Below are 22750 nucleotides of genomic sequence, written 5' to 3' on the forward strand. Positions count from 1 at the left end.
GGTGTCGGCTCCTTGGCGGTTTCTCGCATTCGTGATCTTGGGCACAACATTTGGGGGCTCGTCCGGGATCCAAGAAACCTCCAGGACCCCATCTGGAGGGTTTCACGCGTGGTGAGTGCACTCACTCAACTTTTTCCACCTTTGGCACGCATATTTTCTGAGAGCTCTAAACTGTACTGTACCTGTAGGAATTCCAATCTGTATTGGGTCGGCATTGGCTTAGGCGGACGCGCTGGCCGGCCGTCGACCGGGGGTCTTCAGGAAACAACAGTTTCATTTCCCTCCCCTGTGCCTATGCCCATCTTAACTGATCACTGGCTTTCTGCACAGCCCTGTGCTAAACACGAAGGCACTCCCAGTCTAAGGTATGGATAGATATGGGTAGCTGGGAGGTTGAATAAATGTGGCTTCTAGAATGTTATCATTAGAGTTTTTTTCCCCCTCTCATTATTTCTTTATATTTTTTCTGGAGATTTCCATACTTCCCCTCTTCCCAGATTAAAACTGGCTCAGCCCTCAAAATTTGGGGGCCAGTCTTAGGTTAAAAAAGCCCATAGATATGGTTGCCTTTGAGTCACAAAACAGTCTCAAGTCATTAATGAAAGGTCCAGTTGAAGGTAAAAATAGAATTCCAGAACCTGATTTAAGGTTGTGGCTTCTCCTCTCTTCCGGTTGGAATCTAGGACAGGTGAGAAACCTGCTGGCGGAGAAGAGGAACATGGGTGTGTGGTCTTCAATAGCTTGGGGGTGGGGCTGGGGGTGGAGGGGCCTTACAGGCAGAGACAGTTTAAGCAAAGTACAAAACCACACCACTTGCTTAGGAACTCCCATGCTATTTGATGTGGTTGAGAAATCATGGATCAAAGAGATAGTTATGTCATCATGTCTTCACAGAAGTAACTCCCCTACCAGAGAGTGAGCCCCTTGAGGGCAGGGAGCATGCACCCAGAATCCTCTGGGCCAGCTGTATGCCTGCTCTCCAAGTAGTGAGTTCAACATATTTTGTTGAATGGAAGAATGATAATACTAGGCAAATGGATGTCTCTCTTTCATTTAGATTTTTATTGTTTTTTAATAATGGTGGAGGCTGGGAGATGGTGATTATTTCTTGGCCAAGTACTGGTTGTGCGTGGGGGGTGGGGGAACTCTCCTTATCACTGATGCTCAGGGGTTGACTTGGAGGTGGGAACATTTACCCTCATTGTATGGTGGGCAGGCCTGGGTACCTCCCACAGACATCCTCCAGGAAGTTTGTTTTGAGGCAGAGAAAAGATTTCTCCCAAAGCAAAGGTTGTCAAGAATTAAGACCCAAACTTCCTCCCAACTTCCTGAAATGAATCTGTCCATCTGTCCATCTTGCTTCCCTAGTAGATGGGGATTAATATGAATACTCAGGGCAAAACAAAACAAACTACCTTTGTTGAATGATGGGATGAAATTTGGCAGATTCAGTGTGAGGGAATGACCTTGTTAACAACGGGATGGGTGATTGTAGTTCAAGGGAAACACCAAAAGTTCAAGAATTGTGCCTTAGCAGGTTAAGTGCTACCTCTACCTCTATCTCTTAGCTGCTGCTGGGTGCTGCCAATACCATGAAGTCATAGCATGTCTGGAGACAGCGACTGTCTTCCCACCAACGTCTGGGAGCTACCTCATTCTCTTTGGGCTTTGAACAATGGTTGCACGAGACGAGCTTCATTAGACCTCTGAAACTGATGACAGTTCATAACTTTGAGATTGGTTGAGCCCACTAGTCCCTATGCCTGCCAATTTTAGCCACAAACCCAAAGCAGGCACCTCTAATTAGCAGTCTTACATATCCCATTGCCAAATTGATGTGGGTTTCCTACCCCCAATGCTGACCTCACTCCCACCCTGTCCTTGATGTTGTCTGACAACCTTGCACCTTGCACATAGATTCCTCACTCTCCCAGCATTCCCAACCTGTTCATTCCATGTGTATTTGCCCATGCTCTCCTCCTGTCTGCAGTGCCCTTCTTAGCTTACCTTATTAACCTAAAAAACATCTTTTCTCTGTCAAGACTGAGCTTGGGCATTATGGCTATGAAGATATTCTTTGCTCCCCCTAGCATCGCATCTTCCAAGATTTTTTTCATGTTAACCACTGAATGCAAACCAATCAGATGACACTGGTTTCTTGAAAAAGGAATGCAATCTTAGACCAAATTAAGAAAGACATGGTATCAAGAAGAAGGTAGGTGAAAATCCTCCTTGTATCTTCTTTACTCAGATTATATCTAGAGCAATGATTTTCTTTTTTTTTTTTAAGATTTTATTTATTTATTCATGAGAAACAGAGAGAGAGAGAGAGAGACGGAGACAGGCAGAGGAAGAAGCAGGCTCCATGCAAGGAGCCCAATGTGGGACTTGATCCCAGGATTCCAGGATCACACCCTGGGCCGAAGGCAGGGTCCAAACCGTTGAGCCACTCAGGGATCCCCAAGAGCAGTGATTTTCAAGTGTGGTCCATGGCTTCTTGGGAATCCCCCCAAGCACCCTCATAGGATCCTCAAAGTCAAAACTACTTTCATAATAATACTAAGACTTCGTCGTTCCCACTCTGCAAACATTTACACTGATGGTGCAAAAGCAATGATGAGTAAAACTGCTAGTACCTAAGCATGAATCAAGATAGGGCTTATCACCACCAGCTTACTCATGAATGTCCCTGATGGAATGGCAAAATTACTAATTTTGTTAAATCAAACCTTGAGTATAAAACTATTCTGTACGATGAGCTAAAAAGCACACATAAATCACCTGTATTGCACATACAAGCAGGACAGTTGTCTGGAGGAAAGCACACAATTATTTGAGATGTGAGCTAAACGAACTGCTTTTTATTCATGGAACACCATTTTTCTGCCGAAATAGTGACTGAGAAACTGGTTAGATCTGTCCTCTATCATGTTAATCATCCTTCATAGTTTCATTTCCTCTGCAATGTTGCCATTCATTCATTCATTCCTCAGATACTGAGCACCTCTTATGTATCAAAAATTCCATCTATATCTCCATCTAGGTGAGATTAAGGTGGTTTAATATGCTCCCCCTATTGATCTGAAAGGTTTCTGGAAATGTGTGGAGAGATTTCATTTTAGGCACTCATGAAGACCCATGGGAATCCAGAAGTCTCTTTTATACCGTTTTTTAGGGAAAAAGTTTTTTTCCCTAAAATTTTCCTATTTATAGACATTAGCCCACATTTACACACAAATACATAACATTTGTTGCTAATAAGTCTGGCTGGAAAATGGCGAATCACTTCGAAAACACTTTTTTTTTTCTGACATTGTCACCTTTCTATTACCATAAATCTTTATAATCAAACTGGAGAGAGAAGAGGTCCAAGAGAAGAGGTCCAAGGGGCCAACTTGCCATGTCCGCCTCAGCTTGTAGCCCCCAGGCATGAAGGTAAATGAACATTCTCATCCTGTTCTTCGCCTTGGCTGCAGTGTTGATTTCATGCTCTCTCTGGCTTCGGATGCTAGGTCTTTCCCTTGTATACTTGGCTATGTCAGAAACCACTGCTTGAGGAAACTCACAACCCTTATGCACTGCTGGTGGGAATGCAAAATGGTGCAGCTGCTTTGGAAAACTGTTTGGAAGTTTCTCAAAACGTTAAACATAGAGTTACCATATGACCCAGCAATTCCATGTATATATCCAAGGGGAATGACATATGTTCACAGAAAAAACTTGTACACAAATGTTCATAGCTTTATTTATAATAGCCACACACACACAAAAAGGCAAACAACCCAATGTCCATCAACTGATGAATGAATGAATAAAATATAACATAGTCATACAGTAAAATATTATTTTGTAATAAAAAACATGAAGTACTGATACACCTTGCAAAACAGATGAACCTTTAAAACGCTGTACTAGGGCAGCTCTGGTGGCGCAGGGGTTTAGCGCCGCCTGCAGCCTAGGGCATCATCCTGGGGTCCCCGGATCGAGTCCCACATCGGGCTTCCTGCGTGGAGCCTGCTTCTCCCTCTGCCTGTGTCTCTGCTTCTCTCTCTCTCTGTCTCTATGATTAAATAAATAAAAAAATAAAATAAAAAAATAAAACGCTGTACTAAGTGTAAGAAGCCAGTCACAAAAAGACAAGGATATATTGTACGATTCCATTTATATGAAATATCGCGGTAGGAGGATCTACGGAGACAAGAAGTAAATTAGCCCAGGGCTGAGAGGGGCAGGTGTTGGCAGGAATGGGAATGACTGCCAATTGGTACAGGGTTTCTTCTTGGAATAATGAAAACAGTTTAAAATTAGATTGGGGTGATGGCTGTACAACTCTGAATACCTTAAAAATGACTGAATTGGGGGCGCCTAGGTGGCTCAGTTGGTTAAGTGTCTGATTCATGATCTTAGCGCATGTCTTAATCTCAGGATCCAAGTTCAAGCCCCGTGTTGGGCTCCACACTGGGTGTGGAGTCTACTTAAAAAAAAAAAAAAAATAGGGCAGCTCTGGTGGCGGAGTGGTTTAGCACTGCTTGGGGCCAGGGGTGTGATCCTGGGGACCCGGATCGAGTCCCAAGCTGGGCTCCCTGCATGGAGCCTGCTTCTCCCTCTGCCTGTGTCTCTGCTTCTCTCTCTGTCTCTCTCTCTGTCTCTATGAATAAATAAATAAAACAATTTTAAAAAATAATAAAGTGTATACTGAATTGTACACTTTAAATGTGTGAGTTGTATGGTAAGTGAATTTTAGCTTAATAAAACTACCAAGAAGAGTGGGCAGCCTGGGTGGCTCAACGGTTTAGCACCGCCTTCAGCCCAAGGCTGATCCTGGAGAGCCAGAATCGAGACGTCGGGCTCCCTGTATGGAGCCTGCTTCTCCCTCTGCCTGTGTCTCTGCCTCTCTCTCTTTGTGTCTCTCATGAATAAACATATAAAGTCTTTAAAAAAAGAAGTACCAAGAAGAAATCAAATGCCAGGAGAAAACCAAATAAATCTCAGTGTATCTGGAAGGTACCATTTAAACTATCACCAATTTCTAGAAAACTCACCTTTTTTATTAGTTTCGGTTGAAAGGAACAATTATCTTTTCCCTTCAGTGGTGTCTGAAATTGAATTTTTCTACTGGGCTTCTCCTTCTTTACCCCCCTGCCCTCAGCTTGTAATCCTGTGGGGTGGTTCTCACCTTTCTTCAGAGAATAAACCCAAGAGAGGCTAAGACAGTCCAAGGTCACATCTCAAGAACATATACGTCCCAAGTTAAGTTGTTTCTATTGGTTGAAGGCTGCTCTCCCAAAGGTGCAAAGAGATGATAACCAGTTGCCATTAAGTTATACTTGAAAAATATTTTATTCTCACCCCCTCTTAGAAGTCTCAGAGGCACAAAAGGACCTGGGGAAATGAAGTGACTTTGCATTACAAATAGTTTAAGTTTTTAACTGGAATGCCCTCAGCTTGTCACCTCTGCCTGATGCAACCTCAACCCGTCATTCCAGTGTGCCTACTGACATTGCCACTCTCTATGTATGCCAGGGAATGAAAAGGGTTGGAGAGCACTAGAGTCTTTTTGGTGTTTTCTGTGGCCAAAAGCACTGAACTGAGGTGTCTCTCTGACTCATATATGGCCACCACAATCCAGAAAAAGAGGCTGATGCTGTAGAGAATGGGCTAATAGCTAAGTGACTTTGGGAGAAGTTACTTAACCTCAGTAAGCCTCAATTTTGTCATTTGTGTAAGAGAGATGAAAATCATAGCTGTCTCCCTGTGTGGTTGTGAGGATCCAATGAGCTATTGCATGGAACATACTTAGCTAGAGCCTGGTACACAGCTAGCACTCAATAAATGTAGTTGCTGTGCTTGTTAATTGCATGTAGTCTCTTGGCACTGGTGGTTGGGGTGAACTTGGGCTTGCAGACTGACTTCTCTCCATATTCTTACACTGATCAGAGGGAACAAACTCATTTTAATATATCCCGAAAACCTTCCATCGTAACTGAGAAGAAAAAACTGAGAGAAACCAGTCCAAGTGGTCTCTGACACAGCCATGTGATCAGTGGCATAGGCTCTTAAAGGGATGACCATTAAATATATATATATATATATATATATATATATATATATATATATATATATATATTTAAATAGTAAACTTTACACCCAACATGAGCCTTGAACTCATGACCTTGAGATTAAGAGTCACATGCTCTACCAACTGAGCCAGCCAGGCTCCCCAAGAATTTTTTTTAAAGATTTATTTATTTATTTATTCATGATAGACATAGAGAGAGAGAGAGAGGCAGAGACACAGGCAGAGTGAGAAGCAGGCTCCATGCCGGGAGCCTGATGCAAGACTCGATCCCGGGACTCCAGGACTGCGCCCTGGGCCAAAGGCAGGCGCTAAACTGCTGAGCCACCCAGGGATCCCCCTCCCTAAAGAATTTTTAATGAAAAGAAAAATGCCTATGATGTGATGCTCCCAAGAAAAAGTAGTACACAAATTGCATGTACCGTGTGTTCATTTAACAAAGAAACAATCAGACAAACTTGCCTGTGTAGAGAAAACCAACCTGGAGAGAGTCCCTGAAGTATGAATAGTGGTAGTGAAGTTGTGGGTAATTTTTTCTTCCTTCTATTTTTCTGAATTTGTCAAATATGTCTTCATGAAAAAAAAAACCTCCATGTTTATTTAAAAGACAGCCACCTCAGAACGGATAAGATGAAGCATGGGCCTAATACCAGAGGAAAACCCTTTAGGCATCAGGATAGTGAAGAAGACCCTCTGGGGGCCCATGCTCCTCTCTTTCTCCAAGAGTATAGTTACCCACCTTAGGGTTTTCTGGGGCCCTGCCCAGCCTCAGTCAACCTGTGCCCATCTTTGAGCACTGCCTGTGGGTACCAGTTTGGGCTGGGCCCTGAAATTACATTTCTGGGGACAGAAACTGTGTCTTGATCATCTTGGAGCCTCCGAGGTCAAAAGCAATGCCCTGTGTGTAGTAAGAACACAGTAAGGGTTGAATAGAGAGCATATCCAGGTTGTTATTTATGACTTGTGACTTGACTTGCCAGCCAAGCCTCTGGGACCAGATGGTACTTACAAAATTCACAGAGTCATTAGTGCACCAGTATGGAAAGAGGCAACTGGGGATTCAGTTCTCCTAAACCAGCCTCATCATTATCCCCCATATTCTCATTGTTCTGCCGTCCCCTCTGATTAGGAATTACTTTTCAGATGGTGCAAAGATCTCCATTAGCTCAAAGACCCTTATGTTGTGGGGTCTGAATATATGATATTCAATCTTACATTTTCCAATCACTATTGTAATTCATTTATCCTGACAGGGCTCTTACTGACAAGAATCTGGCTATGCTGTGGGCCAGTTACATCCCCTACAACTTGACAATTCAACCCTGCAAAGCCCTTCTGATCTAGCTCTTTCCTGGTCCTGGGCTCCTACCCCAGGGCTCCCTCCCTCCTCTTACTTTGCTCCAGCTGCATCATGTTATCTGCCCACATGGGCCCAGTGTTTTGGGCTCCAAGTCCCCTGCCTGGTGTGCCCTCCCCTTGGCCTATCTGCCAAACACCTCACCTCTCTTTCAAGGCTCCTTTAAGTCTCCTTTACAAAGCCTTTCTTGACTTCTATCCATGGGTAACGCTGATCTCTTCCTAAGAATACCACCCTCTCTAGAACCTTTTTTGCACTTGTTCAATATTTACCCTTTCTACATATATTTAGTGGGCACTTGATATGGAACTAGGTACTTGGTATACTACTGGCAGCAACTGTGGGAGGAGACATTGTTCCCATTTGCTGATGAGGACACTGCGACTCAGAGAAGTGAAGGATTGGTCTAGGCTTTCACAGACATTAATGATCAAGCCAGAATGGACACTGGGTCTGTGTGATTCCAACACTCAGTCAAGTTTTGCCCACTTGAACTGGGTTACTCAGCCATGTGGTGGCTGCTACAAGTTGTAGTGGTGGCTGTGCATTCTCTCTCTCTCTCTCTTTTTTTTTTTAAAGATTGATTGATTGATGATAGACATAGAGAGAGAGAGAGGCAGAGACACACACAGGAGGAGGGAGAAGCAGGCTCCATGGAGGGAGCCCGACACAGGACTCAATCCTGGCACTCCAGGATCGCGCCCTGGGCCAAAGGCAGGCGCTAAACCACTGAGCCACCCAGGGATCCCCTGCATTCTCAATAGTTCCCTGATAGGCACGGAAGAGCAATCTGGTTGGAAAGGGACCAGCTAAGGGGTGGTCTGAAGCTGCATTTGGAAAGCCATCGTACTGCTTTTTATAAACTGTATGTTTACATAAGGCAGTTTTAGAGCAGGTTGATAGAGATTATGGAGTGCTGAAACCCCTTTCCTGACACTGCAGATGAACTCAGGAAAAATTTGCGGGGAGAGGGCTAGATCAGGGAAGCAGAAGGCAGAAATGCAGGTGTAGAAAGTTACGTGTCCATGTCAGGATGATTAGTCACTCAACTTCATCATCCACACTGAGTCAGACCAAAAAGGCCATTCCATCAGCCAATCCTCTGAGGAATTTCTAATCCAAAAGGGATGTGCAAAAGAAGAAATTTGGGGGGCATTCATAATAAACAGCCATTTATTTTTATTTTTTTAAAGATTTTATTTATTTATTCATAGACACAGAGAGAGAGAGGCAGAAGCAGGTTCCATGCAGGGAGCCTGATGCTGGACCCGATCCCGGGTCTCCAGGATCACACCCCAGGTGGCACCAAACCGCTGCGCCACCAGGGCTGCCCTAAACAGCCATTAAATAGCATTCTCATGCTCCTGAGAAGGAAGCAGCAATTTTTATTTTCTAAAAATAGGAAAGAAAAAATTAATTGGAAAGAGCAAGAAACAATCACTATTATTAACAAAATGAAATTTTGACCTTTGAATGTAATTTTTTGTTTGTTTGTTTGTTTGTTTTTCAAAGAGCCATCATAGATCATTATCTCATTTGGTTCTCACTTTCCATTAAGTGAAGTGTCAGGAGAGCCTTTTGCCCCTAATCCATGGGGGGGGAAAGCTCTTGTTTTTTTTTTTTTTTTTTTAAGACTTTACCCATTCATGAGAGACACAGAGAGAGAGGCAGAGACATAGGCAGAGGGAGGAGCAGGCTCCATGCAAGGAGCCAGACATGGGACTCAATCCTGGATCTCAGGATCACGCCCTGAGCCAAAGGCAGACACCCAATCGCTGAGCCACCCAGGCGACCCAAAAGCTCTTGGTATTAAAAATTGAGAGGAATGAATAAGCCCTAATGGATCCTGTGAGGCAAGCCCTCCAGTGCTCATAATGGAAACTGAAGTTACTTGGTGAGCTGTTGTGGGCAGAGAGAGGGATTGGGTAGGTCCTTATTGACTGGAAGTGAGTTGAACCTTGGGTCTTGGTAGACAGAAATGGTCATTGTGACAAGGCAGATAAGCTGTTATTACCTTTACTTCCCTTGGTGGTCATTTCAGATTTGTTTGGATTGGCAAGAACATTCTTAAAAGTCCTCAAATGACATCACCAGAAGTACCAGGCAATATCCTTGCACACAGGGCAAAGTTAAATACCCTCTGGATTGACCAATCAGGAATGAGTAACTTGCTTGTTGAGGTAGATCCCTGATGCCTGGACCCCCATCTCTTCCTTTCAGCTTTATTTATTGTCTTCTTTCCAGATAGCAATAGTAGTAGATGCTATCGCATAAAGAAGCATTAATTCTATTATCTGTTTCCTCTGTTCTTCATCCTTTTATTATTATTATTATTTCATCCTTTTATTATTGATTGGATTCTAGGTCCTACTTTTTAATAGGTCATGGCATATATAGTTAATAAATAATAGCATATTAAGCTTCAAGGTCATTGTTTTCACTGTCATCAATGTCATCATCATTTTCAATCCATGTTGATTCAATCCATGTTGAGTTTAATGCAATTCGGTAGTTTTTTGAGCTCCTACTCATTCAAAGCATTTTGTTGGGCACTGAGGATACCACAGCGTCTTTAAATATGGCTCCTATTCTCAGGAGGCTTACCGTCTAGTGAGAAGACAGACATTAGAGAAGTAATTATATGCCATTAGGATAATTAGCAAAGGATGCTAGAGGAGAGTGTGGTAGGAAGACTCAAACTAATATTGTTGGGGAGAGTAGGGAATGGACACAAGGAAGGAAGAAGAGGAAGTAAGATTCCAGCTGTGAATGGAAGGATGAATTTCAGTGGTTAATACAACAGGACCAAGGTCTAGAGAACTTGGCATATTTGTAAGCTTAAAGGAAGTCCAGGTGTTTCAGATCACAAGAGTGAGTCATAGGAGATGAACTAGGAGAGCCCAGCCAGAGCTACGCTATGGATTTGGGACTTTATCTCAAGGGATTGGGAAAGCTGGATTAGGTGGTTAGAATGTGTTATACTAAGCAGGTTATACTACTAAGTAGTAGATGATCACTATGAAGATGAGGATGATAGTAATAGCAAACACTTATATTGTGCTTACTCTGCCAGTTATTGTTCTAAGCACCTTACAAACATTAATTTACATAAAGACCCATTCTAATCCACCCCTATGGATTGTGACAAGGCAGATAAACTGTTATTACCTTTATTTCCCTTGGTATGCTGGCATCATACCAGGGCAAGGAGGACTGGAAAGAGTAGGAGGAGGTAGGATTGTTCCCCTTCAGGAGGAAGAGCAAAGAATGGAGTAGGTGGTATCTTTCCTTGTTGAAATGCTGCAGTTGTTTTGCTGACCAGGCTCTAAGCCTGCTCTCCCATCCATTTCTGGTAGTAGTCTTTCACATTTTCTTTGTGTCCTACCACTGCAATGTATCTTCCTCACAGATGGAGAGTCAAGGTATGGGTTGCAGTAGTCACAACAAAACTTAGCCATGTTGTTCTGCAGGCCATTGGGCTGTTCTCTTTTTGACTAACAGAAGGACTTGATATTCCCCTAATCAGCTCATGATGAGAAGGAAAGAAGAAAAAAAAAGGAAGAATTCATCATGTTCATTTTGGGAATAGAAATAATATACAAATGTCAAATATCATTTTGAGATGCAACATTGAAAAGAAAAATAGCACAGGTTTTTTGTTTTTAAGATTTTTTAAAAAGATTTTATTTATTTATTCATAAGAGACACACAGAGAGAGGCAGAGACACAGGCAGAGGGAGAAGCAGACACCATGCAGGGAGCCTCCATGCAAGTCCCCGATGTGGGACTTGATCCTGGGACTGGGGATCACGCCCTGAGCGAATGGCAGACGCTCAACTGCTGAGCCACCCAGGTGTCCCTATTTATTTATTTTAGAGAGAGTGCAAGCAAGGCGGGAGGGACACAGGGAGAGGGAGAGAAAATCACAAGCAGACTGTCCGCTGAGCACAGAGCCCAACACAGGGCTCAATCCCACAACCCTGAGATCATGACCTGAGACAAAATCAAGAGTTGGACACTCAACCGAGTTACCCCGGCACCCTCAAATGGCACAGATCTTTAAAGGTAGTTCATTTCTGATTTTAAAAGAGGGTACTTCTGATATATTAAAATTGCCCCAAAAGCAAGAGTATGGCATCAGAGAGGCCTAGGCTCATATCCTGACCTGGGCACTTGCTAATTGTGAGACCTTATGCAAGTTACAGTACCTTTCTGAGCCTCAGCTTCCTCACCTGTAGAATGGGATAGAGCAGAGGACAGTAATCCTCTCTCAGTAGGGTTGTTAGAGAAATTACCATACTACATCACAAATGGAGACTGGGAGTTCAAGATCCCCATTCCACCTTGTCCTCATTCTCTTGTTGCTCCTCCCATGATTCTTCCCCTCCCTGATCGGCTTGTCTCCTCCAAATCTTAACCTGCCAGAGGGGACTCCAGGGCAGAGCTCACAGCTGCTTTCCTTCATTAGCACCTGGAGCCCCCCTCCCCTGCCTAGAGAAACAGGGAACTCCTGGAGGTGAACCCATTGGTCTCCCTTTCATCTTCCTTATCAAGCTGGGGCGTTGAAATTGAGTGGTCAGTGACATGTACCTGCACTGTCAACTGCTGGAATTTAATCAGAACTCACAGACCAACTCTTTGGGTTGTGGCAGTTGGGGAGCTCAAGACCTTCTGGCCTTACCCACTTTGTGCTGCTTATCTTATGCAGGAAAGCACTGAATATCAGGCTTTTCAATAAAAGTTCCTGTGGAGAGGTGATTGCATCTCTGGAGGCCAGTTGCCACTTTAGAGATTAATGGTGCAGCTTTTCAGCAAAGAACCTAATTATACAAGCTTGAGAAAACCCCAAATTAATGTGACTCTGTGGGGCCACAAGACTATGGTTTCAGGGGTACAGAGGGGGGCCCCTCATGGCAAATGAATGAAATAAACATTTTTATCCCACTACCCACTCCCAAGGCCCAAGGACTCCTCTGTTGGTGGATTCCCCTTGTGGACCATGCTGGAATCAGGGAGTGGGCTGGGGGCCAGGACTCCCTCAATCCTTTCCCTCTAATAGTATAGGGGAGTACTGACCAGAAGGCATTTATTTAACAAATTAATTTCCTAATTCATGTAATCAATAAATAATTGTCATGTAATTTTTTTTAGTTCTAGAATAGGTAAGATATTTCCATGGTTGAAAATTCAGGAAGTACACTATAAAAGTCCCCCTCCAACCCACTAGCCTACCCAAGGCCTGGAAGCAAGCACCAGTGCCAATTTCTTATATCTCCTGCCAGAGAAATACCGTGCACAGAAAACTGTACATATTTTTTTCCTGTGCCTGTTTTTTTTAATTCACATAAATGTTAGTCATTTATAAACTCTCTCTTGAACCTTGATTTTTAAAAACTTAATAATAAATCTTGGAATTTTTTCAAAAATTGCATAAAAGCCTTCATTATTCTTTTTTATGGTTGGTTTTAGTCCACCATGTGGAGGCATCACGACTTTTCTGTGATCTTCTGTTGAGAGACATCTGGTGTGCTTCCATTTTTCTGCTATTATAGACAACACTGCAGTGAATAACCCCAGACAAATGCCATTTCATGCATGGGCAAGTCGATTTGTGGGATAAGTTCCTGGAAGGGAATTGATGAGTGAAAAGGCAAATACCTATAATTTTGAACCAATATGGCAAAATTCGCCCTATGTAAAAGTTGGATCAATTTACACTCTCATTGGCAAAGTGTAAGGGTTCTTTTTAACACACAAGTGTGTTTAATCGCGTGTTTATGTTCGCCATGCATCAGGTGGTTAAAAAGGTAGAACCAGGGGCACCTGGGTGGCTCAGTGGTTGAGCATCTGCCTTTGGCTAGAATCCTGGGATTGAGTCCCCACATCAGGCTCCCTGCAGGGAGCCTGCTTCTCTCTCTGCCTGTGTCTCTGCCTCTCTCTCTCTCTCTCTCTCTATGTCTCTCATGAATAAATAAATAAAATCTTAAAAAAAAAAAGGTGGAACCAACCTCTAATGGCTTCCCTTTGTTCTGAGGTGAAGAGCAACCTCCTACCAGCCACCTTGCATGACCCCAAGCTTCATTGCCTTTCTCTCTCTTTGCCTCACTACCCTCAGGCACATCCACCTTTCTTTAGTTCCTCAAACATACCAAGCTCCTTCCCCTCACATGATCTTTGTACATGAATGCCAGATGCTTAGAAGGCCTTTCCTCCCCTCTCCTCACCTATTTAACCACTTCTAATCCTCAAGGCTCAGCTTTGTCGCCACCCCCTCTTGGGAAACACCCCACCCCCCACCCTGCCCTGCCCTGGGCCTTTCATGACTAATTCTCTACAACTAGGTTGGAAGCATGCCAGCACCATGTACTTCTCCTTCAAGGCCCAGAAACTATTATCCATTTTATTTCTGAGATTATTCAGTTAATGTCAGTCTTTCCTGCTGATCTGTGAGCTCCAAGAAGGCAGGGACCATGTCCTGCAGTGTTCCTCATTGTATCTCCAGAGCTTAGCACTGTACCTGATATCTACTAGACACTTAGTATTTCTTATTTGGATTTATTCATTAAGATTAAGGACTATTAAGTATCAACTCTGTGCAGGAACATTTCTAGGTCCTGAGAGTCTATTAGTGATTAAAACAGAAAAAAAGGGCAGCCCAGGTGGCTCAGTGGTTTAGGGCCGCCTTCAGCCCAGGGCATGATCCTGGAGACCCGTGATTGAGTCCCAAGTCAGGCTCCCTGCGTGAAGCCTGCTTCTCCCTCTGCCTGTGTCTCTGCCTCTCTCTCTCTCTCTCTCTCTCTATGTCTCTCATGAATAAATAAATAAAATCTTAAAAAAAAAAAGTTTTAAAAAATAAAAAAAAAAATAGAAAAAAATCCTGCTTTTCCAGGGGTTAACATTCCGATGGTGGTTGGAGGAAGGAAGGAATATACAGTCAATAAATACATAAACTATAAATATATAATATGTCAGATTGTGATACATGCTATGAAAAGAAATAAAGCAGGATAAAGAAGTAGTGCAAGATAGGATTGGGAGAACCATTTAGAATAGAGTCTTCATGGGAGCCTGAGTGGCTCAGTGGTTGAGCGTTGTTGTGATTCTGGGGTTCTGGGATTGAGTCCCACATTAAGCTCCCCACAGGGAGCCTAATTCTCTCTCTCCCTATGTCTGCCTCTCTCTATGTCTCTCATGAATAAACCAATAAAATCTTAAAAAAAAAAAAAAAGAATAGAGTCTTTAGGAAGTTCTTTTAAATAAGGTAATATTTGAGCAGAGACCTGAATGAAATGAAGGAGTAAGCTGTGTGGCTATTTGGAAGAAGAGCATTTCCAGATCTTGAGGCAGGTCTTGTTAGAGGAACAGCCAAGAAGACCAGCATATTTGGAATCAAGTAAGCAAGAGGAAGTGAATAATGATGGACAGATATATGAATAACCCATTGGCACATAGTGGAAAAGGTGAAATTTACAAGGGGAGAAACTGTAGTGTTGGATCAAAATTGATAAGAGCCTTCAACAAATGGTACCAGGGCAAATGGACATTTACATATAAATAATCTATACCTTTCTTCATCTACAAAAACTAAAATGGATCAGGAGCCAAAATGCAGAAAACTTAGAACTATAAAGCTTCTAGAAAAAAAACATAAGAGAAAAAAAAAACATAAGAGAACATCTTTTTTTATCTCTATTTAGGCAAAGATTTCTTAGATACAACACTAAAGATATGATCTACAAAAGGAAAAAAATTGTATATCGGACTTCTTCAAAAGACACTGTTAGCGAAATGGGAATACAAGTCATAAACTTGGGAAAAATCATTGCAAATTGCATAACTGATAACTGACTTGTATATTAAGAACTCTTAAAACTCAACAGAAACAAAGCAATTTAAAAAGGGCAAAAGACTTGAACAGCTGCCTCACCAAAGAGGATATAGGAGTGGCAAAAAGTGTGGATGGCAAGGCATATGGATAAATACATGAGAGATCCTCAACATCATTAGTAATTCACGAAATGCAGATCAAAACCTGTGTTATATGACTATCCATCTTTTAGAATGCTTAAAATAAAAAGTGTTGATAATATGGGGGCACCTGGGTGGCTCAGTCAGCTCAGGTTTTGATCTCAGAGTCATGAGTTGGGCCCACATTGGGCTCCTCATTGGGTGTGGAGCCTACTTAAAAAATAAAATAAATAAGAATTAAAAAATATGGATAATACAACTGCTGACTAAGATGCAGTGTAATTGGAACTCTTATACCTTGCCTATGACAATGCAGAAATGCTACAGCCACTTTAGAAATCACTTCAGCACTTCCTTATAAAGTTAACATACATCTACCATATAATGCAGAAGTCTCAGTCCTACAGAAATGATAATGCTGACCACACAAAACCTGTCCATGAATGATTGCAGCTGTGTTATTGTAATTGCCCCAAACTGGAAACAACCTAAATAGTCCTCAACTGAGGAATATATAAACAAACTGTGGTACATCCATACAATGAAATACTACTTCACAATAAAAAGAAGAGGACTGCAACAACATGGATGGACATCAAATGCCTTATGCTAAGTGAAAGAAGCTAGACTCAAGTCTGCATGCTGAATGATTCCATTTATTTGACATTTTGGAAATGGTGAGACTATGGAGACAGAAAATTGATTAATGCTTGCCAAATATCTGAGAACAAAACCTGAGTCACAAGATCTCTCTGAGCTTCTGTTTCTTCATCTGTAAAATAGGGGTGATTATACCCACCTCCAAAAGTGTTGTGAGCACTCAATGCCAAAATATATGAAATATTTAGAAAATTGCCAGTCCTCAAGAAATGTTCATTTTATCCCCTTCCTTTCTCCTACTTTGGGATGGTAATCTCTTCTATTAAGTGTCGATTTGACTGGTTTGCCTCTTGGAGGGGCTTCTTATCTTTAGATTCTGGAGGCACCCTGCTTGTCCCCTAGGTATCAACAGCTGCTACTGGCATTCATTGACTGTGACTTGAATGGTGATACCAGCTGGAATCCAAATGCATCCAAAGACCCAATAAGATGACTTTCCCGAACCCTATTTGCGTGAAGGATGGAGCCTCCCCAAGAACTTATTCTAAGTGAAGAAGGTGATATAGCCATGGATGACGAATGGGTAGAAAGGAGGCCATAAGAATGACTGAGGCAGGGAAAGAGGGGAGGATCTCTCAAATTTGCACACCTGTCCAACCTCTCTTGGACTGCTTAGGCACCCCTTCTCAAAGGAGTTTAATGCAAAGAGGGTTTAATGCAAAGAGAAGTTCCCTTCCTCTGCACCAGAAAACCCTGCAATTTTAGTACGTAGGGCCCCTAGGTCTTGGCTATGACAGGAGATGGTGGTGTCTGGTGGCCATGGTAGTGCTCTATGACAGCTCTGTGAAGAAGCCTGGGCTCAGCAGGAGAGGACTCAACCAATGGCTCACAGGAAAAGCCTCCAGGGAACTTCCAAAAGTACATGAGCATATGGAACAAGGGGCAGGGAATTTTGAGTTGTTACTTTCTTTGGACCCTTTGTGACCATAGCCTGGCAGCATCTTCTCCCTACTTTTCCCCACCCTTCCTTTTGATGATTGTCATGTAATGTCTCCAGATGATTGTGATCCAATAAATAGCAACATTAGAATAAATAAAAACCTCCTGATGATTTTAAATGATGTCGATTTTTAAAAAAGATTTTATTTATTCATAAGAGATACACAGAGAGAGGCAGAGACATAGGCAGAGGGAGAAGCAGACTCCATGCAGGGAGCTCGACGTGGGACTTGATCCTGGGACCCTGAGATCATGCCCTGAGCCGAAGGCAGATGCTCAACCACTTAGCCACCCAGGTGCCCCAATGTCAATTTTTAAAACTTATTTAATATTTATATAACTTTTAAATATAATATAAATATATATAATTACTTATTTTTTTCTGAAGAGATTATCAATGAAGGACTTTATTGCTACTTATAATCTTTTTAATATTATTATTAACTTTCTATTCAATTCAATGTAATAACTCAATATAATACTGGTGATTCTATTTTCACAAGTACTAGTCAAAAAAAAGGTGCCATTGTATGAGATTCTAGTTCTAAGAATTGTTTTTACTGAAAGAAGTCAAATTTGTGCAAATTTAGTCTTCTGAGAACAAGGTAGGGTTCATAAAACCACATTCAGTGTAATTGAATCCTCGTAAGATTTATCATAAATATTCTGAAGGTACTTACAAGCACTATAAATAAAATACTATGACACCTGCCATGTCAAAATTCAGCCCACCCACAGCAGACGTCACAGTCACAGTGGTGTACGAGGCTGACACACCCCAGGTTCTAGGGCTGAAGGTCAAATATTTAGACACTTTGTAAAGCAAGCTGTTCAACTATTAGTAACTTGAAATCTTCCATAGTAAGAGTAATTTCATTGCAGAAATCAGCCAATGCTATATACACATCAGAGCACCCCCCAAGAGTCAGTTGACTAGAACCTGCTACTTAGGACAGTATTTGTGATTTTACCTAGATTTACCGTATTTTGAAAAGTAGTTTTTCCCAGGACTTTCAGGGAAGATGGCAGAGGAGGAGGAAAAGCAGTTCCTCCCTAACTTGCCCTACTTTTTGCTTGAGGACACATCGAACTATGTATGATTCAATGGCCACAATACTGAGCCTACTGCAAGCCCATGGAACAAAGACCCAAGTGTCCCTCTTCTTCCACAGTTGTGTTATGCTAAGTCCCTCTACTCCTGGAATTACACTGTGGGTGCATTAGGAGGATTTCCTTGATAGTGTGTGTCCCATTTACTTTGAGCCTGGTTATTTAACACATATGTATACATGTTAACATATTTGTCCTCCCTGTGGGTGAACAGAAGATATATAAAGTACTTGCCTTCAGGCGTGGATTTGGGTAGAGAAACGTGAACAGGGATACTCCCTTATAAGAGTCTCTAAATCTCATCAGTATGACTCATAGATGCAGACTCCCCTATTTCCCCCTACAAAATGACAAAAGCCTGTGTTTTATTGGTAATTATTATTCCCAGTAAGAGCACTCTTCCTCCCAAGACTCACCTTCGAAAGGTATCTCCAGTGAATAACTTTGTGATCTCACCAAGTTACCTGGCTACTCAGATTTTCTCCACTGCTCTCTTGCAGCCTGAGAGGATGAGATAGAACAGTGGTTCTCACTGCAATTGAGGGCACAGGGCATGGCCTGGAGGACTCCTGGAAACAGATTGCTGGGCCCCACCCCCAGAGGTTCTGTTACAGGAGGTGTGGGCAGGGCTAGAGAACTTGCATTCCTAACAAATTCCCAAGAAATGCTGAGCAGGAATAACACTCTGAAAACTACCCAAGCAAAGCATAGAAACAATAATTCTAGTATTAGAACATAGTATAAAATAAATCATTTTATTGCATATCTATAATCATGTAAATCATCTCATTTTATTTAATACAACACCCTCTAAGTAATTATTATCTCTTCATTTTATAGATGAGACGTTGAAACTCAAAAAAGGTAAAAATGCCCAGAGCTTAACAATGAGGAAATGGTGAATTTGGGTCAAATACAAATTTATCCAACTCCAAAATCTATATTCTATTTGTTGCACACTGATGCCCACTCGCAGTCTTCAGCCACAGTAATTGCATAAGCAGAAGGGGTTAATTTTATTCTACTTCTTCCTGCATGATAGTTTGTCTTCTACTTTAATGGTCTTTTTTTTTTTTTTTAAGATTTTATTTATTCATGAAAGACACAGGCAGAGGGAGAAGCAGGCTCCCTGAGGGGAACCTGATGCAGAACTCAATCTCAGGACGGGATCACGGGATCACGCCCTGAGCCAAAGGCAGATGCTCAACCACTGAGCCACCCAGGCATCCCTACTTTCAAGGTCTTACTATATTTTTTCCAGGTACTCTGAGGTATAGCCAGAGTTCAGTGCACTGGTCTAGAATATGTTACTTCAGTTCATTTAGCCTCATTTTCCTTATCTGTAGAATAGGGAATCATATTACCCACCTTGGAGTATTGTCATGGAGTTACAGATACATGTAAACCACCTGGTAATGCACCTAGCTGACTTCAGACACACGCTTGATAGGTGTGGTCATTACTCGATAGCCTCTTGCCCCTGTTCCATACCATCACAACTTCAGAACGAATTAGATGGTGTGTGCTTCTCCTCTGTGTTGGCCACATTCACCAGAACTCACTCTGCCCAATGTTTGTCTTTCTGCTACGTCTCTTATTGGCACCTGTTATATTGCAGGGTGCTGAGATTATTAGTTGGGATAACATGCAAGTTGTATGGCAGCTAGTCAATAAGCAAATATTTACTGTGTGTCTGCTTGGTGACAGGCACCGGGTACAGCTGTGAAGCAGAGCAGTCCCTCCTCTAAAGGAACTTACATAATGATTCTTATTGCTTCTTTCTGGATATAACAGAGATTAAGTCTCTGGCACTTTCATGAAGTCACTGCTGAGGTCTCCCCACTACTATTTTGCTTTGCTTCTGAGCTATTTTGGTTGGTTGGTTGGTTGGTTGGTATTCAGTATGTGTTCTAGGAGCCAGTGAATTGGCTGGGAACTTGGAATCCTGCTTTTGAACTCCCAGCAGCTACCTATCTGCTTTCACATGAATGGACTAGTTGGTATCAGCAATGGGACACTCAGAATCTACAGTGTTGCAGGTCTGGGTGAGGCTCCCTGCTGTGACTCTTCAGACAGCAGGAGAAGCTGGAGTGAAGAGCCTGCTTTTCCTTCCAGCATCTTCCACATCCCAGGTACTTGGTGCAGTGCCTGTGACCTTCACTAATTAGTGGTGCACCTGTCAAGGTCACCAATGATTTTTGTGTTGCTAAGTTTAATTCTTACTCCCCATCTTAGCTGACCCATGCAGCATTTGGCAGAGGAGTCAGTCCCTCCTCACCTTCTTCACTTACCTTCCAGCACACCATACTTGCCTGGATGGCATTTCCTCCTCAACCACTAAGGAGGTTCTCAAATCTGACCTCCTTGTTTCTCCACTCCTGACCTACCTACCATGTTCTTCTTCTCACTAAAAGCACCTTCACCCTTCTGGGTGCTCAGGCCCAAATCCTTGGGGTCATTTGTTCCTCCTCTTTCTCTAATCAGTCCATTAGCAAATCTTGTTAGCTTGACTTTCAAAATCTACCTAGAATCTGACCACTTCTCATCACCTCCACTACTGCCCTCTTGACCTGAGCCACCACTGTCTGTCACCTGCATGATTTTAGTGGCCTCCTACCTCGTTTCCTCACTTTGGTCCTTGTCACCCTCCCCAATAATTTATTTTTGACTGCAGTGGCCAGTTTGGTTCTTTAAAAATATAAGTCAGATCATCAGCGCAAGGCCCTCCAGTGACTTCTTGCATTTCTCAGAGAAAAGCCAGTGTTTATAAAACGGCCCATGGGCACCATATGATCTGGCCCCCATGACCTCTCACACCTTGTTCTAGAGAGTACTCTCCCTCTCCCTCTGCTCCAACTGCACTGGCCTTCCTGCTCCTTCCTGACATAGCCAGGCTCATCCCACGTAACACCTTTGCACTGGCCATCCCCGCTGTGGGCCTGGTTGCTCCCCCTCCCCTCCCAGCGTGATTTGCTCCCTTGCCTCCCAGTTTCTTGTTGTTGTCACCAGCTCAGTGAAAACCTGCCTGCTCTCCCAATTTAAAACTGCAGCCCTCCCTGGTGGCGCAGCGGTTTGGCGCCACCTGCAGCCTGGGGTGTGATCCTGGAGACCTGGGATCAAGTCCCACATCGGGCTTCCTGCATGGAGCCTGCTTCTCCCTCTCCCTGTGTCTCTGCCTCTCTCTCTGTGTGTCTATGAATAAATAAATAAAATCTTAAAAAAAAATAAAAAATAGAACTGCAGTCCTCCACATTTCCAACCCTTTGCCCTGCTTTGTGTTCCTTCACGGACTTACCACTTCCTAACAAACTATGTGCTTCCTGATTTGTTTTCTTTTCATCTGAGTCCTCACCCCAACATAGTCAGGAAAGCAGGGATTTCTCCATGTTTTACATGCTATTCTAACCCAAGCACCTATTGCAGTGCCTGGCACACAGTGAGCCCTTAGTAAATACTTGTCAAGTGCATGACTATCTGACATTTACAACTTCTCACTATGTGCAGAGCCTTTGTGGATTCTATAAATTTCATCCTCTAGCAATGCTGTGCGGTGGGTGCTACTATTATTTTCTGGATGAGGAAATGAGAACTTAGGCTACACAACATGCCCAAGTTCACATGGTTAGGAAATGGTAGAGGTAGGGTTTGAACCTACCTTGCCTGCCTCTGGAACCCGTGCGCCTCAGATATTTGCTGTGGTGTGGTTAAGCCTGAATCTGGCGTCTGCCTCCAAGAGGCTTTCCTGACCCTCAACACAGGCTGGGCAGGACTGTTGCACACTGTTGGTGCTCACACCACACCACCACCCATCTTGGTCATGGTACATTCCTGCTATGATAGAAGTCTGTATGTCTGCATGTCCCTTTAAACTGTGAGTTCTGCTAGAACAGCACCTTACTCATGTTTGTTTTTCCAGCCTGGCACATAGTAGGTACACAGTGAGCATTGGTGTAGGAGATTAGAGCTGCTTGTGTCTTCTGGGCACCGTGGATTGCTAGTGGCTGCTGGGTGCTGCACAGGAGCCTCGGGACCATCAGCCCCCCTGTGTCTTCTGGGGGGATGAAGAGCAGTGCTACATGAGTATCTCTGCCTTCATCCAAACACAGAATAGATACTCAGTAACTTGTTGACTAGAAGGACACAATTACTTCCTTAAGGAATTGAACCCTTCAGGCCACATAGGAGGTTTCTGGGTTTTGGTTTTGTTTTATTGTTTTTAAAAAGATTTTATTTCTTTATTTATGAGAGACACAGAAAGAGAGGCAGAGATACAAGCAGGGGGAGGAGAAGCAGGTTCTATGTAAGAAGCCCGATGTGGGACTTGATCCCAGGACCCCAGGATCACGCCCTGAGCCAAAGGCAGACGCTCAACTACTGAGCCACCCAAGTGTCCCTTGTTTTTGTTTTAGTTGTTGTTGTTTTCATAAAGATTTTATTTATTTATTCATGAGACACACACACACACACACACACACACACACACACAGAGGCAGAGACACAAGGCAGAGGGAGAAGCAGGCCCCATGCAGGGAGCCGGATGCGAGACTCAATACCAAGACTCCAGAATCACGCCCTGAGCCAAAGGCAGACAACCACTGAGCCACCCAGGCATTCCTAGTTGTTTTCTTAATGCCTCAAGG

At 43.0% G+C, this 22750-nt stretch overlaps 1 non-coding gene across 1 annotated transcript; it reads right to left on the reverse strand.

Moving 5' to 3' along the window:
- Nucleotides 1–6144: 6144 nt before the first annotated feature.
- TRNAK-CUU lies at nucleotides 6145–6217 on the reverse strand. The gene has a single exon. It is a non-coding gene; the product is annotated as a tRNA-Lys (tRNA).
- Between the last annotated feature and the right edge of the window lie 16533 nt (nucleotides 6218–22750).

Source organism: Vulpes lagopus, chromosome 12 (assembly GCF_018345385.1).
Source record: "Vulpes lagopus strain Blue_001 chromosome 12, ASM1834538v1, whole genome shotgun sequence".
NCBI lineage: Eukaryota > Metazoa > Chordata > Mammalia > Carnivora > Canidae > Vulpes > Vulpes lagopus.